The sequence below is a fragment of the Phyllostomus hastatus genome, unplaced genomic scaffold (genome assembly GCF_019186645.2).
Source record: "Phyllostomus hastatus isolate PE091 unplaced genomic scaffold, TTU_PhHast_1.1 phas_contig_16, whole genome shotgun sequence".
In the NCBI taxonomy this organism is placed as follows: Eukaryota; Metazoa; Chordata; class Mammalia; order Chiroptera; family Phyllostomidae; genus Phyllostomus; species Phyllostomus hastatus.
In genome coordinates this window covers 13,984,375-14,006,439 of record NW_025333643.1, presented here as the reverse complement: position 1 = coordinate 14,006,439, position 22,065 = coordinate 13,984,375, and the positions used below count along the sequence as shown (strand labels likewise).

At 43.4% G+C, this 22,065-nt stretch overlaps 1 protein-coding gene across 4 annotated transcripts in view; it reads left to right on the top strand.

Annotated features, from left to right (window-relative positions):
- Nucleotides 1-22,065, top strand: part of ARHGEF3 (Rho guanine nucleotide exchange factor 3) — a 321,899-nt gene that overhangs the window by 5,229 nt on the left and 294,605 nt on the right. The window contains exon 1 of one of the 4 annotated variants that reach the window (XM_045832235.1): nucleotides 2,688-2,811. The exons of the other annotated variants lie outside the window; for them this stretch is intronic. The gene's annotated coding sequence lies outside the window, so the exon portion shown is untranslated. Of the gene's footprint in view, nucleotides 1-2,687; nucleotides 2,812-22,065 lie in introns of those variants that run through there. 4 annotated transcript variants of the gene reach the window in all.

Here is a 22,065-nt window from a genome sequence, read left to right as displayed (position 1 = left end):
ACACAAGTCAGGGCAGAACTGGACATGGAGCCCAAGTGAAAACCAGAATGCTCCAGAAAGAGAGGCTGGGGATGTTGGCTAGAGTTGGAGAAGAACACAGGAAGCATTTTGGTGTCTTGCCTGGCTTGGCTAGCTAAAGATCAGGATAGTTATTTAACATTCCAACTTGTTTCCTTGTCCCAAAATCCCACCTCCACTTGCAGCCAGAATGTGATACTTTATGGGTCTGGATTTGTTGCTGCTGCTCATAGAGTCCCACGCCCTGAATTCATCTCCAATTCTGAGCTCAGTAATATTTTCCTGGAAGCTGGAGCAGTGGACTAGCTGCCTTTGAGGCAAATTGAAATATATGGACGTTGTAGAGACTGGAACACAGTTAGTGTCCTGTGTTCCAATCTCAGCTCCACTATTACTAATAAAGTGACCTTGGACAAGATGCCACACCTCTCCAAGCCTCAGTTTCCTCATCTGTAAATGGAGACCGTACTTAGCTATACCTCATACGTTTGCTGTGAGGATTAAATAAGAAATTATTTGTAAAGTGTTTATCCCTACCACGGTCAGCATGCAGGAAGGGCTGCTTGTGGCATCATCTGGTGACTATGCTGACCCAGGTCACTCCATCACTGCTTTGTGCTCCTAATAGGAAAGGTGTGCTCACACAATGGAAGTTCATCATTCACATTTGGAGGCTTTACCAAGGGCAGCCATTATCCCTTTCAGAGACAATCTTATTAGGAGCCAAATTTGGATAATGGAATTGGGGGTCAGCTTATTGGGAGACAGAGACCAGTTGTGAAATGTCACCAAGACTTCCTGCCCAAGCAAAGTGTTCCTCCATCCTCTGGCATGATGCTCTCACACAAGTCTCCCTGGCCCCCAGCCTACAGTGGTCCCTAAATGTACCCATGGCCCTTGGTCCCTGAAAGGTATATAATACACTTGCAACCTGGCAGCTTCAACTCACTATTCCGATGATTTATCTTCACCATACCCATCCCCAGGTCACCCGCTGGACCCTGTAACAGAGCTGAGCCTGATGGTCCCCAGATGCCCCAGAGGCTTCCTCGGTCACATCTTTGCTCCTGCTCATCCATGACTTGAAACCCTCTTCTGCTTTTGTTCACTTTGAGACTTCCCTCACTGCCCAACTCTAATGATCTCTTCCTCCTATACTTCCATTTTAGCTAGAAAAATGCTTCCCCCCCCCACAAGAAACGCTAATTGTATTCTTAGTATACACAAATACAAAAACTAGAAGTTGTAGAGGAAATAATGAAATTCCACCTTCCCCATTTCAGGCATGCTTCTGGAGAGAACATTTATGATCAGGTGGCTGTATGTCTCTCTTACATTTTTATGCCCTGGCTCTCTACCCCCCTGGGAAGAATCTACAAGTTTGTGGGGAAATACACATTCAGTTCTCTTGGATATATAGTGACAGTGGTACTACAGATCATATGGTAACAATGTTTAACATTTTGAGGAACTGCCTAACATTTTCCAAAGTGACCACACCATTTTGCAATTTCACCAGCAATGTATGAGGATCCTGTTACTCCACATCCTCATCAATACTTGTTATTGTCCATCTTTTTGATGATAGCCATCCTAGAGCATGGCATCCTAGAGCCATCCTAGTGAAGTGGTACTGTGTTGTGTTTTTCTTTCACCTGATATGTTCATTGATTTTAGAGATAGGAGAGAGAGGGGGGAGGGAGAGAGAGACAGAGAGAGAAACAGAGACATTAACGTGAGAGAGAAACATCTATTGGTTGCCTTTCATATGCACTCTGACTGGGGATTGAACCTACAATCCAGGCATGTGCCCTGACTGGGGATCGAACCCACAACATATTTGGCATATGGAGCAATGCTCCAACCAACTGAGCCACCCATCCAGGGCTCATTGTGTTTTTTTCCCTGTTGGCCAGTGGTGTTGAATATCTTTTTTTTTCACTTTACTTTTTGAGCAGTTTTGGAGTTTATAATAAAATTGAGAGAAAGATACAGAGATATTCTCTATACCCACTGCTCCTACACATGCACAGCCTCCACCATTATCAACATTATTCACCAGAATGGTACATTTGTTACCAAGGATGAACATAAATTAACACATAATTATCCAAAGTTAATAGTTTACCTAAGGGTTCACTTTTGGTGTGCTTTCAATTGGTTTGAACAAATGTATAATAACATATTTCCATCATTAAATATCATACAGAGTATTTTTGCTGCCTAAAAATTCTCTGCGCTCCATCTGTTCGTCCCCCACACCCTTCCCCATCATGACCAGTGATCTTTTTGTCTCCATAGTTTTGCCTTTTTTAGAATATCGTATACTTGGAATCATACAGTATGTAGTCTTAGATTGGCTTCTTAAAATTAGCAATATGCATTTGAGATTCCTTTGTGTCTTTTCATGACTTGATAGCACATCATTTCTAGAACTGAATCGTATTTTATTGTCTATGTGTACCACAGTTTATTTGTCCATTCGCTTACTGAAGGGCATCTTGGCTACTTCTAAGTTTTGGCATTTGTTAATAAAGCTGCTATAAACATCTACATGCAGTTTGTGTGTGTGTGTGTGTGTGGACATACGTTCTCAACACCTTTGGGTAAACACCAAGGAAACTGATACCTGGATCCTGTTGTTTCAGAGTGTGTTTAGTAAGAAACCACCAAACTGCCTTCCAAAGTGGCTGTTCCATTTTGCAGTCCCACCAGCAATGTATGAGAGTTCCTGTTGCTCCACATCCTCTCCAGCATTTGGTGTTGCCCGTGTTCTGCATTTTGACCATTCTAGTAAGTGTGTAGTGCTATTTCGTTGTTGTTTTTAATTTGCATTTCCCTGAGGACATGGTATGGAACATCTTTTCACATACTAATTTGTCAGTTGTATATGTTCTTTGGTAAGGTATCTGGTAAGGTCTTTGGCCTTTTTTTTTTAAAATTCTTACTGAGTTTAAAGAGTTTTTTGTATATTTTAGATAACTGTCCTTTATCACATGTTTCTTTTGCAAATGTTTTGTCCCAGCCTATGACTTGTCTTGTACTGTCTATTGCATAGCAGTTTTTAATTTTAATGAAGTTCAGTTCAATTATTTCTTTCATGAATTGTGTTTTTGGTGTATCCAAAAAGACATCACCACACCTAAGGTGGCCTGGGTTTTCTTCTATGAGTTTTATACTTCTTCATGTTATAATTAGGTTTATGATCTGTTTTGAATTAATTTTTGTAAAGGGTGTAAAGTTTGTGTTTAGATTCACTTTTTGCATTTGGATGTCCATTTGTTTCAGCACCATTTATTGAAGACTGTCTTTGCTTCATTGTATTGCCTTTGTTCCTTTATTGAAGATCAGCTGACTCTGTTAATGGGGGGGGGGGGCGTCTATCTCTGGGCTCTTCATTCTGTTCCATGGCTCTATGTGTCTGTTCTTTAGCAAATACCACACTGTCTTGATTACTGTTGCTCTGTAGTAATTGTTGATATCAGGTAGTGTCAGTCCTCCCACTTTGTTCTTCAGCATTGTGTTGGATGAATATCTTTGCACAGGCTTATTGACTATCTGTATACCTTTTTTTTGGAGAAGCATCTATTCAGACCCTTTGCCTATTTAAAAACTTAATTATGTTTCTTATATTATTGAATTATAAGGCTTATTTATATGTTCTAGATTCAGTCCCTTATTAGATAAATGATTTTAAAATATTCTCTCCTACTTTGTGGGTTGTCTTTTCACTTTCTTTTTTAAAAATATTTTATTCATTTAGTTTTAGAGAGGGGGCAGGGAGGGAGAAAGAGAGGAAGAGAAACATCGATGTGCGAGATATGAGAAAGAAACACTGATCAGTTGCTTCTCATACACTCCTCCAGTGGGCATGAACCCACAACCCAGGATGTGTGCTGACGCAACCTTCTGCTTTGTGGACTGATGCCCAACCAACTGAGCCACACCTATCAGTGCTCTTTTCACTTTCTTGATGGTGTCCTTTGAAGCCCATGGTTTTAATTTGGTGAAGTCCAATCTATATATTTTTCTTATGTTGTTTATGATTTTGGTATCCTACCTAAAAAAACTTTGCATAATCTAAAGAAAAGAAGATTTACACCTAAGTTTTCTTCTAAGAGTCTTACAGTTTTAGCTCTTAGATTTAGACCTTTTTCCTTTTCAGTTGATTTTTTGTGTGTGTGGTGTGAGGTAGAGGTCCAACTTCACTGTTTTGCATGTGGATGTCCTGTTATGCCAGCACCATTTGTCGAAAAGACTATACTGCCCGTTGACTTGTCTTGACATCCTTGTGAAAAATCAACTGGCTGTAAGTGTATTTATTGGTTTCTGCACTTTCAGTTCTATTGCATTGATCTAGATATTGTTCCTTATGCCACTACCGCTGTCTGTACTATCTTGGTTACTGTAGCTTTGTAGTGAGTTTTGAAAATAAGAAGCATGAATTCTCCAATTTTGTTTTTCTTCATGATTGTTTTAGCTGTTCTGGTTCCTGTATAAATTTTAGGATCAGCCGATCAATTTTTGCAAAACAGGCAGCTGAGATTTTGATAGGGATTGTGTTGAACCTATATAGGTCTGTGGGAGTTTTGCCCTCTCAACAATATTAAGTCTGGATCCTGAAGTATGTTTTTCCTGGGCATCAGCGCGCGTAGTCATTGAGTCTCCCGAAGAGACACTCAGGACCACCTTTCACGCTGTGCTGATAAAAATCCAGGGACATCAGCCTCTCTTTTTCTTGCTGAAGAAAGTGACATGATATAGTATATTGTTAATTTAAGGCTGGAGACCTTGGATAAAACATTTAACTCCTGAATTTGTGAAATAGGAGTGCACCTGACACTGACTGCACGTGGCAGAGCTGACTTCTCTATTCTGAGAGCGTGGTGGAGATCCCTAAAGGTCCTCCCGCTCCCGTGCTCCCCCGCCTCCAGGCCTTGGGAAGCTTTTAACTTGTCTTACCTATTGAGTGAAGAGGTAGATACTCATTTAAGGAAAAGGTTCTTCTGCTAAAGCAATTTTTGTGCCTCCTCTGCCTCCAATTCACTAGCATTATGGTTTGAATGAAATAAAAATAAGAAAGGAATGCTATCACATATTAAAATATTAAAAGATTAGTTTACACTGCTATATGCACTTGTGCATTCCAGCTGTAATGCTTTGGAATAAGTCCAAGATTATATCCTCATATAAGAAGAAATAAAAAGTGAAGAGCCTACATTTGTATCAATAGGAATCAGGCTTTCCAAACTTAAGGAACAACCTGGGGAATATTCAGAACATTAGAAACTGCAAATTCACTCACATCTCAGCTTACTTTTAGCTGGGAGAGGAGCTCCATTTTAAACAAAACTGTACTAATGTTGGTGGGAGGGGGTGGAGTTGTTTATTACTGATGTTTCAAAGAATCAATTTAAAAAGCATTAATTTGGGCTGAGTTTTTAGCTGCTTTCTGGAGGGGAAAAAGTTATATGCAAGAGAAATTATCTTGAGATCTTCAAAATGTAAGCACCTTTGGTTTAGCAGAGTCTCTTTACCTCAGCTGTTAGAACAGGGCAGTTTGTAGGGACTTTATTTTCCATTCTTTAGTGAGGGGTGTGTGAACATGGAAATTTAGGGGAAAAACACAATGATATAACGTAACCCCCAAACAAGGAAGCACATTACAGAGTTTCTGGTCTCAGAAGGTGCAGCTTAGCTGACCTCATGTAACCTCTGTCTATGACACATCTCCCAAGGGGTCGAGGGAACTGTTTCTCTCCAGCATGGCTCTAATTTTACAAAAGCCCTGTACAGTCTTGCAGACTCAAGGGGTGTTCTTAAGTCACTCATATTTCATGTGTTCTGGGCTGGGCAGGGCCTCACTAATCCTTGGCCAGCATTGTGAGTCAGAAAATATTTAAATGACCGCCTGAATCCTTTGAAGAGAGAGAACTGGCAAGTTAATTTAAGGAAGCACTGCAGCAAATGAGTGGCAGAACTGATACTAATGTTAGCAGCTCTATTCTATTATACAAATAAAGTTATATTATTTTTTAGAGTAAGGTTATGATGTTACCAAATTTTATTGAGCATTTATTATATGGTGGAGTCTGGCTTCTCATACTTGTTTTTGACTGTGACCCACTGTAAGAAATAAATCTCAACTTTAATGTGCATGTGTATAGTTCTAAACAAAAGTTTGGTAAAACATTACTTACCCTATGTATGTTTAGTGTGTGTCCTCTGATAATTCTTTTCAATGTTATGCTTTTAAAAAAAAATGATGGTTGTGAGACCCATTAAATTTATTTCACTAATGGGTCAAAACCTGCTGTTTGAAAAACACTGTGCTAGACAACTTACTCTGTTTTATGTGTTACTATTTCATTTAATCTTCACAACCACCTCACAGAGTGTGTCTTATCATCCTTATTTTTATGGGCATGGCACAGAGATGTAACTGGCCCAGATTCACACTGTAAGTGAGCAGTGGATGTGGGACTGAACCCAGAAAGGCTGAGTCCTGTTAGAAGTTCATGGTGTGAATCCAGATCACATACCTATCTCTTGTAGAGATTAAGGGATAGGGTATTGTTTAATATCCTAACAAGTCGCTGTAGTTACTCTTCCTAAGAATTTTAAGGAATTGGTGACTTCTCTGTGTGATTATGGAGGTTGGGGGAGGTTCAGAGTTTGCAGGGTGAGGGTGAAGGTAGCCTGCTGGCAGAATTGCTGCTTGCTAGGGGAGGTTAGTCTTTGTTCTGGTAAGAACTTCAACTGATTGGATGAGGCCTGCCCACATTATGAGGAGCAATCTGTTTTACTCAAAGTCTACTGATTTAAATATTAATTTCATCCAAAAAATACCTGCACCTTCATAGAAATATCTAGAATAATGTTTGACCAGATATCTGGATGCTATCATCTAGTCAAGTTGACATATAAAGTTAAAGGTCATGGAGGAAGACAGTGTTTGAAGTTGTTCAGAAAAAGGAAAAAGGCAGTGGGAAGCAAGAGTGTGATATTGTTACAAATAGGAGAACATTTCAGAAAGAACTCCCTCTTCCATGATGGATTGCAAAATAAGCCCATCTCCGGTTCCCATGGGATTACAGAGGGACAGCCTAAGCTGGCAGATGGAGAGGGCACAGATTTTCTTGCTTTGAGCTGAATGGATTTTTTCTTACCTTTCCCTTTTAGACCAGAAACCTGAGAGTTCATGGCCCTAAGTGAACAGAGCCATTACCTGCAGCTAGTGAGTGCTTGTTCAGGGGACTGTGTATGCTAATGCAGCATTTGTGCCCCTGCCTACACTTGCGCCACAAGCTGCCACACAGCCGTGGTGCCCTGTGGGTTACTGGCCACAGTAACTGTTAGATCTGGAGTTGTCTGGGTGGGAACTCAGGCTGTATATGAGAACATGGTATCCAGACAATGTCACATATATTATAGTTCTTATTTTACCTTATTTTTGTTGAGATATAATTCACATACCATAAAATCGACATTTCAAAGTATACAGTTTAGTAGTTTTTAGTATATTCACAAGGTTGTGCAGCCATTACAACTATTTAATTCCAGAACATTTTCATCACCCCAAAATGTAGCTTTTAGTTTGAAAGTAATTTAAACATTCGAGAACACTGTTACTGTCTTCTGATCAGTTCTATCAGCAGACAAATATTCTGTTTTTTTTTTTCTCCCAACTTAAGGAAAAAAACACAACCAAAACCCTCTTTTCTCCCTACTTCTCCCTCCAGTTGTGTCCCATTTTTCCTCAGTTTAGAGCCAGACTTCTTGAAAGAATTGTCTGGACTTGCTGGCTTCAATTCTTTGTCTCTCATTCTCTTTCACTTAAAGAAATTGTGACAAAACACTTATAATATAAAGTCTGCCATCACAACCATTTTAACTGCCCACTTCAGTAATATTAAGTATATCCCCCCCCCCACACCCCCCGCTTTTTTTTTTCAACAATCCCCAGAACTGCCCTGACCGGCGTGGCTCAGTTGGTTGATTGTCATCCCACAAAGCAAAAGGTCGCTGGTTCCATTCCCCGTCAGGACACAGGACTGGGTTGCAGGCTAGGTTCCCAGTTGGGGTGCGTGTGGGAGGCAACTGATTAATGTTTCTCTCCCTCTCTTTCTCCCTTCCTTCCCTTATCTCTAAAAATAAATAAATAAAAATTTTATTTTAAAATACATCTTCAGGACTTTTTCATTGTGCCAAACTGAAACTCTATATCCGTTAAACAACAACTCCCCATTTCTCCCTCTCCCCGGCCCCTGATAACTGCCTGTCTACTTTCTGTCTCTATGAATTTAATTGCTCTATATACCAGTATAAGTGGAATCAGTACAAATAAGACACTGTTTGTCTTTTTTTGTGAGTGGCTTATTTCACTTAGCATGTCTTCAAGGTTCATCTTGTCCCAAGTGTCAGGAATTTCCTTCTTCTTAAGGCTGAATAATATTCCACTGTATGTATATCATACTTTGTTCATTCATCCTTTGAGGAACAGTTGGTTGCTTCCTCCTTTTGGCTGCTATGAATAAAGCTGCTCTCCCATTCTCAATAGACCCCATCATTCCAAGCAGGCTTGGGGTCCCCTCATAAACGTTTCTTGTCCTGGTCTTTAGTGACTGCCATATTGTTCGTTCCAATGGCCCATCCTCTGGCCCCATCCTGCCTGGCTACCAGCAGTTTGTTGTAGTTGGTCCCTCTCTCTTCCCGGAAGCCCTTTCTTCACCTGGCCTCCAGGGCACCTACCTCGCTTTCCTGGTCCTCTTCCCACATCTAAGTTAATGGCAACTCTGTCCTTCTGATGCTCAGACCCAAACCTGGGGTCTCATCTTTGACTGTTATATATCTTATCTGGCACTCATCAGAAAATTCCACTATGTGTACTTTCAAAATTTACCTAGAATGTGGCCAGTGCTCCCTGCCCTTGCTGCTGCCACCCTGGCTGCAGCCACTCTCCCCTCCTGCCTGAGTGACTGGGGTGCTCTCTTTCTGGTCTACAGCCTCTGTCCTGACCACCTTCTAGCCTGTTCTCAATTCAGAGCCAGGGGGATCCTTCTCGAGGGCTGGGCATGTTACTCACCACTCCTCTGCCCAAAACCCTTGAAGGGCTTGCCTCTTCCAGAAGAGACTGAAGTCCTTACATTGGCATAGAAGCCCCCATGATCTGCCACGTTTCCTCTCCCACACCCCCCTTCGCTTGCTCTTCCCCTCAGACCCCACTCCAGCCACGTCAACCTCAATGCTATCTGCTAATTGGATGCCTTAGGGCATTTGACTTGCTGTCCCCTTGACCAAAAGAGCAATTCTCTTCTCTACAAGTCGGTATAACTTGGTCCTTCACTCTCTTCAGCCTTTACTCAGATGTCACTTTCCTAGGTGATTATATCTAAACTGTCACCACTGCTGTGAACACTCTTCTCTGCCCTACTTGGTTTATTTTCTCTCCTTACTGCCATCACTATCCAACATAGGTTGTATTCTCCTGAGTCAACCTGTTGGTTGTCTGCCTCCCCCCACAACAATGTAAATTCCATGAGAACAGAGTTTTTCTCACATTTTGTTCCCTGTCATATCCCAGCGCCTCGCCTGGCACCAAGCAGACACTAAGTAAATATTTGTTGAAGCAGTAAGTGAAAGTTTGGGAAATAGATACAAAAAGTGTTTTATGATTCCTCCATTATGACATAATTCTTGCCTGTGTTTTTTTCTTACCTGTAAATTGTTGCATATAAGAGTGTGTACATCCCGTTTTTTCCCCACCAGGCATTCCTGCATAAGCCTCTTTTTTAAAAAGCTGCTACATAATCTTCCTGATTATTACTTGTTAAACAGCTACATAATATTTCACTAAGTGGATGTAGCAACTTTATCTAACCTTGTTTTTTTGGTCAGCACTATTGGGCGGCTTCCAATTTGTTGCTAGTGTAGATTGCTCCACAGTGAGTGTCAGTGTTGGGAACGCACCCAGCCTCCCTCCCTCTCCTCTGGAAGGAGTCTCTATTCTCCTGAGCCCGGGTCAGGGCAGTGGCCCAGCCTGGGCCTGTCATAGTTCCCGCCCTCCTGCTTGTGGTGACTGGTTTAGGGCCGCATGTAGGCCCAGCCAGCCCTGGCTGTGGGCCTGCTCACGGTCATGCTAACTTGTTCAGAAGCAGTAGACATGCTTGGAGGCGACTGGCTCCCAAATAGTAAGGATGGGGTTCCAGGTGGGAGTGGCAGTAGCATGAGGAGAGGGTTGGTCACGTCATCTTTGGATCCAGGTACTTGACTATTTGAGCTGCCCCAATATCCTTCCAATAAATCCCCCTTTTTATTAATCTAGATGGAGTTGAATCTCTCACTGCGAGGAGTGAGCCTAGACTAATCTGACGCAGTAGATCATCTCTCCACCCTCACTTTTTTCCCTTAGTGCAGAGCAAGGAAAGTGTTAAAGTTCTGAGAAAGGCATTGTTCAGGGCAAAACATCAGTGTAGGCAGAAAAGCTCATTTATATATTTTTGTCAATTGAAGACAAATAATGTGAAAGTGTCACCTGTCTGGGTTCAGATGCTGGCACTGCCATCTGACAGGGTAACCTTAGTTTCTTTGTCTGAAAAATGGGAATGAAGTAATCACACTCCACCTCAGGGAATTCTTTTGAGGATGAAATGAGTTAATGCACAAAATGTCCTTAGGGTGATATGTGACAGAGGGCAAGAGCCCTCCCAGAGCATCAGCTGTGGCAGCTGCTGTTATGATGCCTGACTCTTAAAAGTATAAGAGGAATTAAACATAGAACTAATGTATGATCCATTAGTTTCACTCCGGGGAAGAACCCAAAAGAATTGAAAGCAGGGACTCAGATTGTTGCCCAGCTGTGTTCATAGCAGCATTATTTGCAGTAGCTCACAGGCTGATAGACAAACTGTGATGAATACTTACGAGGGAACATTACTTGGCCATGGAAAGGAGGGAAAGTCTGACACATACTACAGCATGGATGAACCTTGGAGACATTATGCTAAATGAATACAAAAGGAAAAGTATTATATAATTCCACTTGTATGAGCTACCTACAATAACAAATTCATAGACACAGAAAATATTGAAGAATAGAGGTTTCCAGGGCCAGGGAGAGGGGGGAGGGGGAATCACTGTTTAACGGCCACAGCATGTGGTGTTTGTGATGATGAGGAAGCTTTGGAGGTAGATAGTGGTGATTGTTGTACAGCACCATGAATGTGCTTTATACCACTGAACTGTACACTTAAAAATGGTTAAAATGGGCTTCTGGCCAAGATAGAGGCATAGCTAGACACACTGTGCCTCCTTGCACAACCAAAAGAAGGACAACAACAAATTTAAAAACAAAAAACAACTAGAACTGACAGAAAATCAAATTGTATGGAAGTTTGACAACCAAGGCGTTAAAGAAGAAACATTCATACAGACTGGTAGGAGGGATGGAGAAGGGCAGTCAGGGTGGAGAGGACTCTTGGCAAGGTGGCAGCTGGCAGACAGGGTGGTTCCACATTTGCATGCAGATTAAACTTGAAGGGACAACTGGAGAGCGAAACAGACCGCACAACCCAAGGTTCTAGTGTGGGGAAATAAAGCCTCAAACCTCTGACTGAAAAAACCTGTGAAGGTTGAGGTGGCAGGAGAAACTCCTGGCCTCACAGGAGAGTTTGTTGGAGAGACCCATGGGGTCCTAGAATGTACACAAACCCACCCACCTGGGAATCAGCACCAGAAGGGCCCAATTTGCTTGTGGGTAGTGGCAGGAGTGACTGACAGCTGACAGAGAGCTGAGCAAGCGGCACTCTTCCCTCTCGGACCTCTCTGCCACATACAGTGTCACAACACAGTGACATGGGTTACCCTGCCCTGGTGAACACCTAAGGCTCCTCCCCTTACTATGTAACAGGTGTGCTGAGGCAAACAAAAAAAAATGGCCCAAATGAAAGAACAGATCAAAACTCCAGAAAAAATATAATTAAGCAATGAAGGATAGCCAACTTATCAGATGCACAGTTCAAAACACTGGTAATCAAGATGCTTACAGAACCTGGTTGAGTATGGTTGCAAAATAGAGGAAAAATCGAAGGCTATGAAAAGTGAAATGAAGCAAAATGTACAGGGAATCAATAGTGACAGGAAGGAAACCAGGACTCAAATCAATGGTTTGGACCAGAAGGAAGAAATAAACACTCAACTAGAACAGAATGAAGAAACAAGAATTCAAAAAAAGGAGGAGAGGCTCAGGAACTTCTGGGACAACCTTAAATATTCCAACATCTGAATCATAGGGGTGCCAGAAGGAGAAGAAGAAGAGTAAGAAATGGAAAACTTATTTGAAAAAATAATGAAGGAGAACTTCCCTAATCTGGCAAAGGAAATAGACAATCCAGGAAGTACAGGAAGTTCAGAGAATCCCAAGGAAGTTGGACCCAGGGAAGCACACACCAAGGTACATCATAATTACATTACCCAAGATTAAAGAGAGGAGAGAATCTTAAAATCAGCAAGAGAAAAGGAGATAGTTATCTACAAAGGAGTTCCCATGAGACCATCAGCTGATTTCTCAGAAGAAACCTTGCAGGCAAGAAGGGTCTGGAAAGAAGTATTCCAAGTCATGAAAGGCAAGGACCTACACCCAAGATTACTCTATCCAGCAAAGCTTTCATTTAGAATGGAAGGGCAGATAAGGGCTTCCCAGATAAGGTCAAGTTAAAGGAGTTCATTGTCACCAAGCCCTTATTACATGAAATGTTAAAGGGACTTATCTAAGAAAAAGATCATGAACAGAATATGAATAGTAAAATGACAAAAAATCTCACAACTATTAACAACTGAACCTAAAAAACAAACATCCCCCCCCCAAAAAAAAATGAAATAAGCAAACAACTAGAACAGGAACAGAATTATAGAAATGGAGATCACATGGAGAGTTATCAGTGGTGGAGTGGGAAGGGGAGAGAGGGGGAAAAGGTACAGGGAATAAGTAGCGTAATTGTTAGGTACAAAATTGACAGGGGAGGTTAAGAATAGTATAGGAAATGGAGAAGCCAAAGAACTTATATGTATGACACGTGGACATGACCTAAGAGGGGGCAGGGAATGCGGGTGGGAGGAGGTGTGCTGGGTGGAGGGGAATAAAGTGAGGAAAATGGGACAACTGTAACAGCATAATCAATAAAATATATTTAAAAAAAGAAAGGGCACAAAATGGTTATAATGGTAAACTGCATGTTATGTTTATTTTACCATAATTTTAAAAAAAGCGTAAGAGGAGTTAGAGAGTATGGGTAGGTGTGAACACCACATTGAGTTTCCTGGATTTTTGTTTACAGGTTGAAGTTAAACAAAAATGGACCACACAGTGGATAAATAGGCACAGACCAAAATAGAAGTGGTGGTGGGAAAGGAAGGGTAAACTACTCATGGGGGCCTGAAGGTCCTGCTAAGATCCGATACTGCAGACTAGGATCTGGTATGCAGGGGCAGGCTACCTGGCTAGAGGGTGGAGGATGACGGAAAAGGAGAGTGTGCCAGAGCAGTGTTCTTACTGACTGCGGGCAGGTCAGTCACGTCCCCAGAGAGACTGACCCAGCCCAGGACTGGAGTCCTGTGAGTCACAGCCCAGCCCCCAGTGGACAAAGGCACATTGCAGGGAGGGGCTGGGCTGTGACTCAGAGGCCACTGCTGCTGTGAGCTTCCTCCAGGCATCCTCCCACCCCTCAGTTCCTTGATTCTGCTTCTCCCTGTCTAGGGAGGCAGGTGTACTTACTTCCTGTGCAGGCCATTGGGAAGGCTCCCCAGCAGAACCTAGAAGTTGTCTAGAGTTCTTCTGAGGCTTCTTTTTGAAAACAAAAATAGTAGCTACATTGACTGAGTGCTTGCTTTGTACTGGCCATGGACTCAGGCTTTGCACGCAGGCCTTTAGCCCGACTCTAACCCTATCAGCTGGTCTCATCAGCTTCACTCTCCAGTAGAGGAAATGGGCTTATAGGGGTGAAGCAACTTGCTTAAGACTACACAAGTGGCAGGCAAATGGGCAAGTTGGGTTGGAATATGTTGCTGATTCAGGAGCCTGGACTTGTAACTGCACCAAGACACTCACCTACTGACCGCCCCCCCACCCCCCCACCCCCCGTCCCAACACAAATTCACACACTCACGCTCACGTACTCTCAGAGGGATAGATAGACTATCTATAGATAGTCACAAAATGTGACTTATCTCTAGTTCATAGGTTTAAAGAGAATTTTAGTAACTTTTCATTGTGCTTGCGAAAAAAGTTAGACAATAGAGATAATATATTTTACAACAAAAAGACATTAAATATGATTGCATTGTAGCATTTCAGATCTTGAAGAGCCATATGACAGGAAACGAACCCACTAAGTACTGAGTGTCACTGTACTGGACACTGGGGTACACAGTCATGACAGTTCTGTCCAGTGTCTGTAAAACTGTAATGACATTTCAAAAAGACCAGGTTCGTTTGTAACAAGTTATCATAAATGTTACAATAGATAAAATAGGTGTAATGTAGATTGCTCCTTGAGGGACCAAATTGTAATACTCGTTTCCAAGGCTTTCTTTGTTTTTCTGTGTGTAAAAAGCCACATGTCTTGTTTTTATGGAAACAAACTTGCTCTTTCAAGCTTTTTAATTGAGATTGTGGGAAACATGTAACCTTTTCTTGCTTTACAGTCACTTCTTGAGGAATGTGGCAATGATAAGGATAGGCCCAAAAGGTAAAGTCCAATAGATATGGGGATAAGGAAATTAATTTTAGCCAATGGTTTAAATCTTATCTTCTGAAATTTTATCAGAGTTGCTAACTTGGTGGTAAAACTGACTCATTTAGGTAGTCTCTCCATACCTTTTCCCCCTGTGTCTACTATCAACAGCAAAATCATGGAGAGCAAAAATTAAGCACTTACTTTTTGTCCATTGTAATAGGAGGCATTCATTCATCCATTCATTCTTTCAATAAGCATGTATTGAGGGTATGCTGGCTGGGATTTACTTCACTGGGAGGGGGATAGAAGAAATAAGATTAGAAATGAGTTGACCATTGAAGTTGTATGGTGAGCACATTTTTCCCACTTTTGTATGTGTTTGAACTTTTACTTTAAAAAAAGTTGAAATATATAATGTCAAGCACTTACTTTGGGTCAGGCCATGTGCTAGGTGCTAGGAAGGCTTTGGTGGCCAAGAGAGGCTCAGCCTTTGCACTCTGGAGTGAACACACAGACTCACTCAGAAAACAGACATTAATCAAATAGTCACATGGATGCAAGTAAAATTATAGCTGGGATAAGTGCTGAGAACTTGTAAGCAGAGATGCAAAAGTCTGCAGTGTAGACCCCATTCTGCCCAGGACTGAAGAAGGAACTAAGGGTTCTCAGCTGGAGGTACTACCAAGGGGGCAGGTGTGTGTGCATGTGCACATCTGCATGGTCTAGGCCAAGAGGAATCTTTATGTTTCTTTGCCTGGTATAATAGGAGCATTTCAAGGCAGGCCAGTTGACTGACTGCTCTTCAGCCTCATAGAGGGCTTTGTGGTATTGGCTCAAGAAGATAACTGAGATCTAGCATAATCCTCCAGTGGTTTGTGATTCTTTCCGCCTAGAAGAAAACCCAAACTTTTTTTTTTTACCTTTACCTATATTCCTTACCAGTCCTGTCATGCCTTCTTGAATGTTTCAGCAAGATCCCAATCCCTTTCCTTTCTCAGCTTTTGAGTATGCTGTTCTTCCTCTTCAGAATGATGTTCCTCATCTCTGCTCAGGGCCAGCTCCTTCCCATGTGTAGGTCTTGGCTCCAATGTTACAAGGGAGGCCTTTCCTGAGTCCTTTTCCCTGTTTACTTACTATGCTCCCCCTGCCCCCCGCAACTTTTAATTTGTCTCTTCCCAGGCTGTGAGCATGGTGACAATGGGACTATGTCTGGTCATATTCAGGGGCCTCCTAACCTCCAGCCTGTAGGTGCAGATAGTGGGCACTCAGCAGGTCTGACTGCCAGGTGCTATCTTATATTGTCCTTGTGTATATTTCTACTTAGTAATTTGGCATTTAAAAGAGTTATACTAATATACAATTGTCAAAATGGACTTATGGGAAATTGTATAAACTTTATATGAGATGGAAGTGTTTTGTATATGATTTGTGTCCAGAAATTCTCTCAAACAATAGGAACACCTACATCTGAATTCTTTTGGGCATCAGGAGGCAATGTGGAATCAGGTGGTTCTTCAGGATCCAGGTAAAGGGTTGGGGTGTCTGGGGAGTGGCACCTTCCTCTGGGGGTGACAAAGATTGGTCCTTTTGGTGTGTCTGGTTTGTGGTCACATCTGACAGAGTCTTACCCTAAAAGTATACCCCAGCCACTTCTATCTCATACCATACACACACACGAAATGTCAACATGAGTTGAGGACCTAAATATGGAAGGTAAATCAATGGCACTTCTACAGGATGTTAGAGAAGAATAACTGCATGAAGTTAGGCTAGGCACAGATTTCTTAAATAGGACACAAATAGCACTACCATGAAGAAAGAAGTTTATAAGTTGGACTTTGTTAAAAAATAGGGATTCTATATCGAAGACAACATTAAGAGAGTGAAAAAGCAAGCTGCAGTCTGGGAGAAGATACTTGAAATTCATGTATCCAATTCATATCCAAAATGTACAAAGAACTTCTGCAAGCCAATAAGAAACAGACAACACAATTTAACAAAGACAAAAAAGCACACATGTCACCAAATGGTCATCTGGATTACCATTCACGTGGATTAATTGGTAATCCAGATGACCAATTAGTGTATAGAAAGGTACTTAACTTCAGTGGTCATTAGAGAAATGCAAATTTTAACTACAATGAAATACCATTATATATCCACCTAGAATGACTAAAATGAAAAAGACTGATAATAAAAGTGTTGGTGAAGATGGGGAGCAACTGGAGCTCCCCTGCACTGCTCGTGGGACATGAATCGGTACAACGTTAGGAAAACATTTTGGCAGTGTTTACCAAAATAAAAGAAATGCTGACCTGTGCCACAGCCAAGAGAAGTGAGTGCATGTGATCACCCAAGGACTTGTACATTCGTGATCCTAGCAGCTTTAGTCATGATTACCAGAAAACGGAAACAACCTAAATGCCTATCAACAGCCACATGGATAAGCAAACCATGGTCCATCCATACAATGGAATGTGCTCAGCAATGAGAAAGACTCTTTGGGAAGGGCATTGACTGGGAGGGGCATGAGGAAAACTGCCAACGGGGCTGGAAATGTTGATTTTTGTTTGGTTGGTGATTATATGGGGGTATAAATATCTGAAAACATTATTGAATTGTCCACTTAAGATTTGTGTACTTCATGTATAATACATTGAACACTATTTTGTTGATGTGTGCATTGGGATGGTACCTTCTCCTGAAGTTCTTGGAGGAAGGATGGGAGATAGAACAATGTCAGAGGGCAGGGCAGGCTGGAGAGGAAGTGAGAATGGAGCCTGTGAGGGGCCCGAGTTCTCCCTGCACAGAACTCCTCCCCACCCCAGGTGCAGGCAGCAGCTATTGCTCCTGTATTTTCCTCCTCATCCTCACCCACCTGTCCAGAGTGTCCTGCAGCATGTGAACAACAGCTGTCATTTGTCCTGGGCAGAATTCATCAAAGGATGGAGAAAGGACCAGCACTTGGGGAAGAGGGTGGCCTTCCCTAATTCTGTGCTGTTTGAAGGAGAGGAGCATCTAGCTGGTGCTTGCAGAGTTGGCTCTCTGTACACTCTATGTAATGTCCCAACTTGGTGGAATCAGAACCTGCCTGTTGGCTAGCTTTCCATGGAGCTGAGGATTAAGTGGTGATGGTTGGTGTGACTGGACAGGTTGGAGGGGATCCAGGGAGGAGGTAGAACCTGCCTCTGTCTGCCCAGGCACATCACTCAGCACGTACACCCTAGGCTGATCCTTAACAACAAATTAAAGCCTGTTATGTAGATGGCCTGGGGCAGCCCCATGGTGTGCTGGGACAGATCTCCCAGCTGAATGGACCTTGGTGCCCAGAACGTGGTCTGTACTCCTGATGGATTTTGCTCTGTGCTTGGGTGCTCTTGCTGGCGTCTTTCCAATGGGGGAAGGACATGCTTCCTTTCCAGGCCTACGGGCTGGCTGCATGGGACAGCAGAAGCACCCTCATTGTGGGTCTGATTGCCAGTATGGTTGGATTTTATTATTTATGTCTTTGTGGCCTGTCATGTTCTGTAAATGTTTAAAGCCACTTTACCAAGAGAAGATGAGGGAAGTGTAAGGTTAAGAGGGTAGGTCAGAAGCCTGGGACCTCAGATGCGACGTTGTACCAGGAACAGGTGTCAGGCACCTCACTAGTGGTCAGGCACCATGGAATGAGAGGCTGGTGGCCTTGGGCAAGTCACTGTGCCCTTCCATGGTTCAGTTTCTTCACTGGATGATAGAGGATGAGTTAGGGCTAAGTGTAGACAACATGAGAGTAGTAACAAATTACCCATTGTGTTGTTTTACAGATTTAGGAAGGTAATTAACACAAAGCACTCAGAAAAGTGCCTGGTGTGCAGTCAGCACTCCACAGGTGTTAGCGGTGGTGGCTGGCAATGCCGAGAGCCTTTAGATGTGCATCTGTGCCCAGAGGGCCCAGCGAAGCAGAGTGTGGAAAGCACTGGAGCTTACCTGCATGAGCCAGGGCTCTGTGAACGGTCACTGGCTTTGTTATTTTTATTATTCCATCACCCTACCTCAGGCCCTCGATCCCTTGTCTACAGTTGCAGAATTAAGAAACTACATGTTTTTTAAAAAGTTTGGTGCAAACTCATTTGATGACTAAATCTGACCTGATTTAATAGGAGGCTATTTATAGTATGTGGCAGAAATAGACACTCACTCAGCTGCGTAAATATTTATGTATTTGATTATGGATGCTGGCCTGACCCTGCTTGCATTTTACATAACATACTGTACATACTTCGTATTATGTTTCTAAAATGCAAATGTTATGAATTCTGAAACACATCCAGCTCCAAAGGTTGGGAAGATGGATTGTGGACTTGTCTGCTATAGTTTATCCTCCAGTTGGCCAGTTAGGCCATGTGCTCTTTTTGGCCATTCTAAAAGGATGCTTCTAGTCTTGGCATCTTGATAGTCTTGGCATTCCTGGGTTACTGGGTGTGAAGATTTTAAATCTTGGTAGCTATTGGCAGATTGCCTTCTAGAATGAGGAGAGAAAATGACGATTCCACCAACAGCATGTGACTGTGGATGTGGTCACATTACTCCCCTGCTTCTGACAGCCTCTGTGGCTGCTTCAGGCTGCCATGGCCCACAGGCTCACGACCTAGCTCCTTTCTGTGGTCTTCACACCACCCTTCCTTTCCCATTCTGGCACTGGCCTGTTTTTCCAATCTCTGACTTCCTTGCCTTTCTGCTGCCACCATACTTGTGCCTCAGACCAGCTGCAGAGTACCATGGTTAGTCAGTGACCGTCCCCTTCTGTGTGTCCTGGGTGGAGGGGGAGGGGTGCAGCAGGACAGAGCTGCTCCTTCTTCTCTATGGCCTTGCTTTCTGGGGAAAGCTGGAGACCCAGTTGAGTTCTGCTAGTCCTGTCAGGTCAATAAAGGCCTCTGAGCTGAGAGGAACTAGAAAAGGAGAGGAGACAGTGGGGACATTCTATGGGAAGGCCCTGAGGCAAATACGGGAGGAAGATTTGTATCTTCAGTGGGAAGCCCTTGCAGAAGACTGAGCCAGGGAGTGACCTGGCTGATGGGGCTTGTAGTACTGGGGGTGGTAAGTGCTGATAGCAGTTGAGCTGGAGAGAAGGAGGTGGAGGGAGAAGGCCTTAGTACATAAGGGGTAAGAAGAAAGAAAGGCTTTTTTCTAAAGCTTTTTCATTTGATGAAGTGCTATTTGTTTATTCTTTCCTTTATATCCCTTGCTCTAGGAGGCATATTGGTAAAAATATTGCTGTGTGGAATATCTGAAATTTTCTTGCCTATGTTCTCCTATAGGACTTTTATGGTGCCAAGACTTATATTTAAGTCTTTTATCGATCTTGAGTTTATTTTTGTGTATGGTGTAACTTCGTGGTTGAGTTTCATTTTTTTGCATGTAGCTGTCCAGATCTCCAAACACCATTTGTTGAAGAGGCTATTTTTACTCCGTTTTATGTTTCTGCCTCCGTTGTCAAATATTAATTGACCATGGAGATATGGGTTTATTTCTGGCCTCTCTATTCTGTTCCATTGGTCTATCTGCATTGGGTAAGTGCAGATCTTCCTCCCTTTGCCATGAAGCCACCTCTCAGCCCCCCAGACCTAGCTTCTCTGTTAGAATTTCTGTCCGGTCATCAGTTTCTGGATTCCTCTTCTTGTCAGCCCTAGTTTTGTTTTCCCTCAAAACCCAAAGCACAGGTCCTGGAGCCTAGACATCTGCTGAGGGGTTTCCTAGGTGGGCCCAGCCACTTCCTGTTGGGCAGGAACTATGTCTTCTCAGAGCTGGTTACAAGGGTGACCCTGGGTAAAGGCTGCTAGGATGAATGAGTGTGTGAATGAACAGACCATCAACAACTGTACGGTGGTGTGGCCTTGACCTGCCAGAGATAAACCAGCAGGCTGGATCAATCCAGTTTCCAGAGGAGCCCAGCGCTGTGCCAGCTGCCTCAGTCACCTGGGAGGGGCTTGTAAAGTATAAATTTTCAGGCCTGGCCTGGGAGATTCTAATTCAGAAGGTCTGAGCTGGGGCCCAGCTTGATTCTGTGCTTGGGTGGTTCTGTGCCCCACCCTATCAGGACATCCATGGGCTCCGAGGACTGTGTGCCCTCCTGTCTCTGACATCCTGTGACTCTTCATGGAAGTGAAAGGCCCTTGCCCTCAGACACAGGCTCTGACAGGTCTGGCCCTGCTGGGTGAGGTTGGTTTTCTTGGTGCCAGTCCACCAGGTGGGGTTTCTGGGTAGTGGCAGCAGCTGCTTCTCTCCTGCAATCAGCAAGAATTAAAATGCCCAGCTGTTTTGAACTTGAATGTCCCCCTGCTTCCTCCAGTGACTACCAAGGGGAAGTATCTTTATCACAGCTGATGCCCCAACAATCTGGGGGCCTCTGTCCCCAAATTTGCTTTGGTTTATGGTCTCATTCACCCTCCTAGCCCCTAGGGAGGGAGATGATGGAGACCAACAGCTCTGACCCCAGCAGAGAACAGGGCTCAAGTGCTGGGCTTTGCCTCTGGAAGCCTCTGCCCCTTCCCATTGTCTGCTCCCCACCTAGACACAGAGGAAGGGTCCTCCTTCACTCCTCTCTCCCTCCTGCACATTTCTGGATGGATTTGTACTGAATAGAGGGTACAGTCTTGCCCTTGCCTGGTGCCAGGCTGCCAAGGGATAGAGGTCCCAATACAGTGTCAGGAGTGTCTCCCTGCTTTATTCTCCTCTGCCTGAGCAGGGGGAGCAGTAGGTAAAAGGTCAGCTGCTGGCAGAGGGAAGCCAATGCTGCACATGTGACTCGGCTGGCTGCCTCCAGATTGCTCACGGCTCATTGTCATTTTTCATGTGTGCTGTGGGTGTGTGCTTCTGGGAGTGGAGGGGAGGGATCTGGAACCCTGGAGGGCCTCTCCAAGGCAGACCCAGGTCACTGTGCCTGGGGTCGGGGAGGAGTGGGTAGGGTGGGCTGACAGCCTCTGAGTGTGTGGGCCAGCAGGAGTGGTGGAGGCTCAAAGGCTCATCCAGGGTGACTGTCACCCCAGTCACTTTCTTTGTCTCTGTGGCTGAGGCAGCCAGTTTACTGCCTCTTGAGATCTCTGTGCCTGTACAGTCTTGCCTTCTGGGTGGGTCTGGAATGGCTCCTCCCTGGGTGTTTTCATATTCTTGGGAAGTGCTTTCCCCTTCTTTTCATCCTCCTGCTTGCTCAGCATCCCAGCTCCTGAAGCTTCAAATTAGACACCAAGCAGTCTTATTTCAGAGCCCCAGGCTTCAGTCAGTTGTCTGTATTGTATAAATGTTTTTTTAATTCACAGTACAGATGTTTTAGTAG